The following is a 9097-nucleotide window of genomic DNA, read 5'->3' on the forward strand; positions in this document are numbered from 1 at the left end:
TCAATTAAGTAGGAGAGTAAAACAAAATCTGCAGGGGTCCCACGACCAAAAGACCATCCAGTCCCCAATGGGTATTCTATCTAACACAAATGGTCTTAAACCATCCCTCCTCTTTGTTCCCAGGTTTCATGTGAGAGGATTCAATGCAGTGGGTTTTGTGGACAGCTGGAGCACCCGCCTTCTTTCCAGCACTACAGGTGGCTGCACAGTGTGGAGGTGGTGGAGCAAAAGAAGAACTGGAAAAGACAGGAGAGAAAAGTAAGAAAAGTAGAGATTAGTAAAGATTGCAAATCCCTGGAGAATATGGTAATTCTATGCCTATATAGTCTATTAGGAGTACAACTAAAATGTACAGTAGCTATGAAAAAGCCATAATATAATAATGAGTATTTAGCAATTTTTTAAATGTATCCCAGTATTAGCCTGACTAATTTCTATTGGTAAAGTATTACAGATTTTAGGTGCATAACATCAAAAGGCCTCTTCACCACTTCTTTTAAGCTTGGCTCTTGGAATTATAAGCAGGCCACCATTGGAATATCTAAGATTACAACTTGGAGTAATGTATACACTGAGCTTTTCTTTCTTTCTTTCTTTCTTTCTTTCTTTCTTTCTTTCTTTCTTTCTTTCTTTCTTTCTTTCTTTCTTTCTTTCTTTCTTTCTTTCTTTCTTCTTCTTCACCTTCTTCTTCAGAAACCTACCTTTAACTTCTCTTCTTGGAGCTTACAGGCAAAAACAGCGATGGTGTTTCACATGCATTGTTTAGACTAACATATCAATTTTTTTTTTTTTTGGCAACTAAAATGTCTGTCCAGCCCATTTCAAACCTGTGTCACACACGTGAACTTGAGAGTCAACCAAAGGGACCAGAAAACGTCAATTCCACGCCTGGCCGGGGAGGCAGCGAGTTGTGCTAAACCTATCCCTTTTTTAAACCAAGTTCAAGCTCCAGAGACCTGTGCTCTCAGTTCTTTTTTAGCATAAATCTTGAATAATGTGAAGACAGACTACTGGTCAACTGGGGTGGTCTGATAAGATGACTAAACTGCATGACTAAATTGCAACAGAGAGGAGCAGTTACACTGATAAGTGCAGTCATGTTCTATTGCTAGAGTTAGAATTTAAGGAGATCTAGTTTCTATGGTGACCAGAGTGAGAACATATGTAAGATGCGGTATAAAGATGGTGGTCTGTCAAATTCTTTGTCTTTATTTTTCTTAAACCACCACAGTGAGCGCTTATTACCCCAATACAAAAGAATCATTTATAATATAAAAAACATTAGAACGATGATTCACCCACTCTAAGACAGACCGAGGTGGACACTGAGGAGAGAAAGTAAATGGAAATGAGTTAGTAATGGCAAAATAAAAGCCTTGCCTATGATCAATTAAAAAGCAATACAAGATAATGTTATTAAATATGAGTAGCAGCACTAACTAGAGTGTGTTAAGTGAAAATAATGAGTGACAGCTTTGATATACTGTAAATGGAGAGACAAACAGGGCTTCTCTAATATCTTACAATATCTATTATTTACTTCTCTAATATCTCTTGCTCTTAATGCCTTCTTTACATATTTTGGATAATAAAAGCTGCTATGCCAGTCTTTTTTTATCTATTTTAGATAGATGTTGTGGAAGAAAAAAAATCCCGAGGAAGACAGGACAAGTTCAATCAATGAGATTTTTTTTCAGTCATAGATGAGTACGTGGATTCTCCGTTGCAAGGCAGAAGAGCAAAGTTACATTTTTTTCTATTGGCTTTTTATAATTTCTTCTCCCCACCCCCTTATAATTCAAAAATAAACATAATATCATTTACTTAAGCATTTTGTTTTAGTACGCTAATGGGCTATCTGTTCTTATTTTTTTCACTGATCAGAGAGACCATAAAGAAGGAAAGGTCATCTTTCCTGTGTCACATACACTCATCCACATTACTAACCGAGAATGCTAAACCGGATGGACGCAGGGACATCCAGCCATGGGCCGTAGCCGCAAAAAGACGTACTGCGCAGGCGCCCCAAGAAATGAAGCGCCGCGAGAGGCGGCCAAGACCACAGAAAAAAGGAGTGAGCACAGAAAAAAGGAGTCAAACGCAGGTGACGCACACAGCGCCGCACGAGCAAAACCCCCCCCCCCCCACACACACACACAAGCAACGGACGGGACACACACAAAGAGGACGATTCAACAAGCCCCTGGCACACAAAAAAAAAGAGCCCGCAAACCCCCCCACACACACACACAAGCAACGGACGGGACACACACAAAGAGGAGGATTTAATCCCATTGCACACGAAACGGGACGCACACAAAGAGGTGGATTCAACAAGCCACAAGCACACAAAAAAAAAGAAGCCGCGAGCACCACACAAAGCCCATTGGACACGAAACGGGACAGACTACAGACATAGCACACGAAACGTACACAAAAACGACGATTCAGACCCACGACCACAGTAACATAAATAACAAATGACACACAAAGCCACATTTCTAAATGAACCGTCCGTATTAAACATACATCATCTCAACACGTTCACAATATGCAGCATAGGTAGATCTCATTACAATGAGGCACTATTAACCGTTCAGCCGCAGAAAAGGCTCCATATTAACAGTGAGTGCGATCCTCCTTATTACTTATCCATATTTCTCACGCTCAAGAACAAACAAGTCATGAATTCACGATCACAGGTACAAAACGATACGGCTCGGATAACGGGACCAAACACAATTCACACTATGCAGCATAGGTGGATCTCATTACAATAAGGCACTATTAACCGTTCAACCGCAGAAAAGGCTCCATATTAACAGTGAGTGCAATACTCCTTATTACTTATCCATATTTCTAGAAGAAAAAATGTCTCGGATCCAAAAACGTAAAGCTCAACTAAAGCTTCTAACTAACGATGTACCTAAAAGTAAAAACTTTATGAACTGCATTAGATCCTACAATAGTTCATTTGCTTTTGCATCTACCGGAGTAAATATCAGGTAACCAAAAGGCAATGGCCCATACTGCTTTCGCATATGTACACAAATACTGCATCGCATTGGAACAGTGCACCCTGAAACAAATCAACAACGCAAATATGCACAAATCTACATCCTATATCCACATGACGCAAACTATCAATCAAAGCGCTGCATCGCAACAGGCACGGATTCAAAACGAAACACCTCCCGTCTCAGACATACGTTAACGGCAGCGAAGGCTACAACGGGCTTCTCACACAGCACAGGCAAATCGATTACAGCTCCAAAACAACACGTCCCAAATACTACACATGCAACAACGCGCATATCAAACGGCACAAGCAAAACATACACCAGGAAAATTCATTCGGATTAATGAATGTCATTTGCAATCATTGTCATTCAGTTCACGTCCCTGAAGAAACAACTGGCAATACAAGTAATACATTTACACGTTGTTGTCAAAAGGGTCAAATTAGACTGCCTCCTTTACATTCATATCCTGAATATCTACAGAAGCTTCTAACTAACGATGTGCCTGAAAGTGAAATCTTTATCAACTGCATTAGATCCTACAAATCGGTATCCACTATGAACATTAACGGTGGCACTGCACGTGACATCCGTCTTGCAAAAATGTTAATTATTGATGAATGTACAATGGCATCCAGTCACTTACTCAACACCATTCATAAACTTCTACAAACGTTTATGAATAATAATATTCCCTTTGGAGGAAAGGTACTTTTATTAGGAGGAGATTTTAGACAGTGCTTAGCTATTCTTCCACATGCCATGCGCTCAGCTATTGTTCAGTGCACCTTAAAATACGCAGACAATTGGCATTGCTTTCAAAACATACAGTTAGTAAAAAACATACGATGTCCAGAACCAGATCATAACAATTGCTTATTACAACTGGGAGATGGTACACTCACCAATACAGATGGACTTCACCCACATATTATTACAATTCCTCAAGCCTTTATCTGCGACGACTTAGTTACAGACAGATTTGGAACAGCAATCTCATTAGACCAAATGCCCCTTTTAACACAACGCAATATATTATGTCCAAAAAATGTTAATGTGGAAAACATAAATAACCAAGTCATTCCATTACTTCCTGGAGAGACACAACTCTTTCTAAGCTCTGACAAACTTGACTCTGATCACAACAATAACCATCTTCAATGACATTACAAGTTCTGACCTGGAATTACCTTTTACACTTAAACGGCGTGTACAAAGAAATTTTCCAATAAACCTTTACACTGTGCCACACACTTTATTGTTTGCTTTCTATTTGCATCATCTACACCTTCACACTATTCTATATCTCATTCATACATCACGCTCTTTGTCATTCCCAACACCAGGGGTTGGCGAGCGAAGCGAGCAGGGGGCGGAGCCCCCTAGTTCCTAAGAAACTGGAAATTTTCCTTGGTCAGCTTACTGCACTCTGTCTTGTGACAGACGCCTATATGAATAACCTGATACTACAAGGGATGAAGGGTTGATTACTGGTACTAATATCTCTCTCTCTCCATCAACAGCAGCAAAGAAGATAAACAGTAACTCGCCATCAGTACTTCCAGTTTCCCAAAATGGTCATCTTTCAACAATCCAGCCACCACATTCTATCGATAATGTCACGTTCTTCTCTCCCGAGATGACATCACTTCCAGCTTCCCCATTGTGATGTCACTTCCGGCCAGCCATTTTGTTGTCATTTCCTGTCTCCATTTTGTATATATATACCCCTTGTAAACACTTTCATTTTGTCAAGTACTTTTGTTTTGATTCCTTTTCTTGGACGTAATTTTGCTTTGTGTCCAACGGACATTATACGGGGCAATTCCCCAACTTTTAGAATCTTCCAGAGTTCTTTTTCATATTACAAAAGATAAACTGGAAAAAGTTTACAAAGTAAACATTTTCTGCTTTTTCTTTAGATTCAGCTCACGCTTCACCACCATGGACAGGTAACAGCGCCCTCAGAACAGATGCCGCTGCTCCAATCTCCTTATCTATCTCAAGTTACCTTGTTCCAATTCATATGAATAAAATCCTGACTTACTTAAACTCCTCCACTGGGGGCATCTGTCCCCTTCCCTCACCTGGAGAATTCAATCAACTCTTTTCTGACAGAAAACCATGACCTCTGAGATGCTGATACTCATTCCTGCTGCTTCACACCCGGCAATAAATCACTCAAGTGTGTGCCAAAGGTCTCAGTCAGATGAGACAGAAAGGACAACATCATCTGCACATCAGTGACATTGTTACCCTTGGCCTGCCCAAATGGACACCCCAACATACTTGGCTATGCCTTGATATTCTGTCCATGGAAAGTCCAAAGACACAGCCTTGACAGAGTCCAATACCCACAGTGAACAAATTCCACTTAATGCCAAATATTAAGACACAGCTTCTACTGCATTCATATAGGGAATCAATGGCACACAAAAGCAGCTCTGACACTCCATATTTCTGCAGCACATCAAGCAGCACATACCATGGGACATGGGCAAACACTTTTTCCAAAAAAACACATTTAGACTGAGTTATCATACTATCATTTACCCTCCAATGTCTTCACCATTGAAAACAGCTGGTCTTCTGTTCCATGTTTGGGGCTGAATATGCATTGTTCCTCCTGTCTCTTTGGCTTAGCCATCAAATGAAGTCTTCCCTCCAGCATTCTTTCATAGGCCTCACCTGGGAGGCTGAGGAATGCGATCCATCTGTAGTTACAACACACCCTCCGATCATCTTTCTCAAATATGGTGAACACCACACCAGTCTCCATTCCAAGGTTGCTTTACCTGCCTTCCATGAATAGACACATTAACCATGCTATCCCGACACTGCATTCAGAATCTCCAGTTGGATCTTGTGCAACTTAGCTGCCTTACCTCAATGGAGTCCTCAGTCCATAGTGACTTCAACAAATGTGATGGGACCAAACCCAGCCCAAAAGACATGTCCAGTGTTTCCTTTTGATAGAAAGGGCATTTCCACCAGTTTTAGGAGTTCTTCAAAGTGTTTATTACACTACTTAACATTTTCTCCAGCAAGTCTCCATTCATGATTAACTCTGTCTAGGCAAGATCATGTCTTTCCTTACTGTGATGTCAAACAGTTTGCCAGAAAAGCCAGGAGGCCATCTAGTAATCTTTTTTCATGGCCTTTCCAAACATACTCAAACTTTTGATTCCACAACAAGTCCTTTAATCCTGTTGGTACCTTTCAACTGAGAAAGGATATTCCACAGAGAGCATTCCAGTGAAGATCACCTTTTTTTTATATACCTTCTTCAGTCTTCCACTTTCCCTCACATCTGGTGCCACCATTAGGTGCTAGGGTTGCCATCATGAGATGCTCTGTCAACCCTAGGACCATACCTTTTAGTGGCTGCTCCACAACTGAGGTCTTGAACAGGGTCTATTCAGACCCATGATAGAAGTTGACCTCATCACAAACAGGAGCCTTACTCAGACATTCCCACAACACACACCGTGTCTGTCTAGCCTTCCCCAGTCTATCCAGCTTACACCCTTCGCTTCACATCCAACATACTACCATTCTTTACCTGAATGTCCAAAATATTTGGCCTATAGATCAAATGACACAACTACAAAGTCTACCATCGACCTTCAGCCCAAAGTTCTCTGGTACCAGGTACACTTAAGAGCTTGCTTGTGTTTAAACATGGTGTTTATATTGGGAAATCCATGACTAGCACAAAATCCAACAACATGTCACCTCTTGGGTTTAGATCTGGCTAGCCATTCCTCCCAATCTTGCCCCTCCAGGTATCTCTGCTGTTCCCAACATGAGTCACTCATTAAGACTACTGAGTTAGTGGATGGCACCCTTTCAAGCACCTTATCCACCTTCTGTAAGAGGGATGTAGAATCGAAACAGATGTCAGCTCTCAGCTTGGGAGTATCCCCACAACCCCCCAAGGTCTTTTACACAATGAAACTCCAGAGACCATTCTATGTGTGGATGTAATACCACCTGTATCTAGCTGGTACTTTTCAACCTCCTGCATCAGCTTAGGTTTCTTTCATACCTGAGACATAATATTCCAAGTTTTCAAAGCCAGTCTCCATTGCAAGGGTCTTGCAAGGGTTTAGTCCAGCTAGGTCTTTCCCAACAATGCCTGACAGTATACTGGCATTGCACCCGACCTTCACCCTTCATCTTGCAGGTGGTGATCCCACAAAACTGTTCCACATTGCTGTTTAAGTCTGAGTTCAGACGAGTTATGTGAGCTACCCAACAAGCAATATAATATAATGCATGTTCCTTCTGTATTCCCCCCTTCCACTTCCCAGGTAAGTCCACTTCCTCCTAATTCCAGTTTCCTGAGTGAGGTGAATGTCTTCTTTTATGCCAGACCTGGGAGTACTTCCAATGCCATCACAGCACACCCAGAGAGTCCTTTTGGGTCTGGGGAAAATCTCAATAACAAGGAATCCTCCATCACGGTGATGTTGGCTGCAGTTGTGTAGTGATCAAAGGCAGGATTGCATTTGCATGATTCATTATTCTGTAGTGCAGTTCTTTAGTAAAAATATTGTGCAAGTGTTGTTAAAAAATAAATGTGTCATCTAGACAAAGCCTTGCACCATCTCATTATTATTAAATGCACTTTAACTTTTGGTAGCAGGTACTTTTACTCAAGTTTTTTTAACTGAAATACATCTTACTTGCATGAAAGTAAAAATTTGAAGAAGTACTTTTACTCAAGTATCTTTTTACAACTCTGCTTTTGGATGTGTGCTAATTGCCTGTGTCATGCATGCATACTTGGGGACCACCTTCCTGGCTCTGGTGAGGTAAGCAGTTCCACCTCAGGACAAGAGGGGGAGCTAACGCTAACATTATGTTCTCCTTTCTCCTCTGCAGCCAGGAAAAGACAGCCAAAGAGAGGGCCTAACCCCACCTTCATGCCCAGAGAAGACTCCACCTTCCGGTACCAGCACTATAAATCCGGCCCACTCCTGGAAAGCGATGTCCGAGTGACACCTAAGAAAGACACAACTCCTGACCCCTTGCTGTTTCATTGATTAAAGCAACTACTTTTGTGGTGAGCCATTTGCAGGATGTCTTTTTTGTTCATTGTATTAAGCGGAGTTACTATAGGGTAGTACCCTGACCTCTTTTGGATGTCTTCATCACTCTGCTTTCCTGACCACAATTACATCTGTTAATTCTCACAGACCTGCAAATCCACACCTACCAAATGTCTGGTTTTGTTGTAATGAATCACAGAGTGCTATTACGAAGTTACTGGGGGTGTCAGTAATGAGTGTGTGCTGTAGCTGTCTGCAACTTGCTTTGATGTTCTTACGGTTTTGTAAATGAAGGCTATGACTGAAAATAAGGAAAAAAAAAGTCATTTAGTACAACGCCGATTTGAGTCAAATAGAAATCCAGAATCTCAATCTGAATGGAAACAAAGCTAAACTGGAAAAGAAAGAAAACACACTTGCTGTCAAAGACCTGGTGCTGCTAGGCAAACCAGAATGAATATTTAAACATTGTAGGCATTGCTTACTTCTTTATTTAAAATCAAAAGGTCTCTAAATTAATGCCAGTGAAACCCAACAGGACAGATACAGGAAGATCCAAAGCAATAAGCCAAATTGGTCTAAAGCAGAGATTACTGTAATTAATGAATGGAGACAAACCAAAATTCTGTCTAAAACAGATTCCAGGAAACCAGCAGCAGTGTTAACAGCTGCTCCACCATACTACCTTATGTCAGTCAGTCATTTCCCAACCCACTAGAACCTAACACAGGGTCACGGGGGTCTGCTGGAACCAATCCCAGCCAACAAAGGGCGCAAGGCAGGAACAAACCACACACAGACACCAAGCACACACACTAGGGACAATTTAGGATCGCCAATGCACCTAACCTGCATGTCTTTGGACTGTGAGAGGAAACCCACACAGACACGGGGAGAACATGCAAACTCCACGCAGGGTGGACCTGGGAAGCGAACCCGGGTCTCCTTACTGCAAGGCAGCAGCGCCACCACTGCGCCACCATGCCACCCTACTGCCTTATGCATTTAGTATAAAGACTTAAT

This window comes from Erpetoichthys calabaricus, chromosome 12 (genome assembly GCF_900747795.2).
Source record: "Erpetoichthys calabaricus chromosome 12, fErpCal1.3, whole genome shotgun sequence".
Lineage (NCBI taxonomy): Eukaryota > Metazoa > Chordata > Cladistia > Polypteriformes > Polypteridae > Erpetoichthys > Erpetoichthys calabaricus.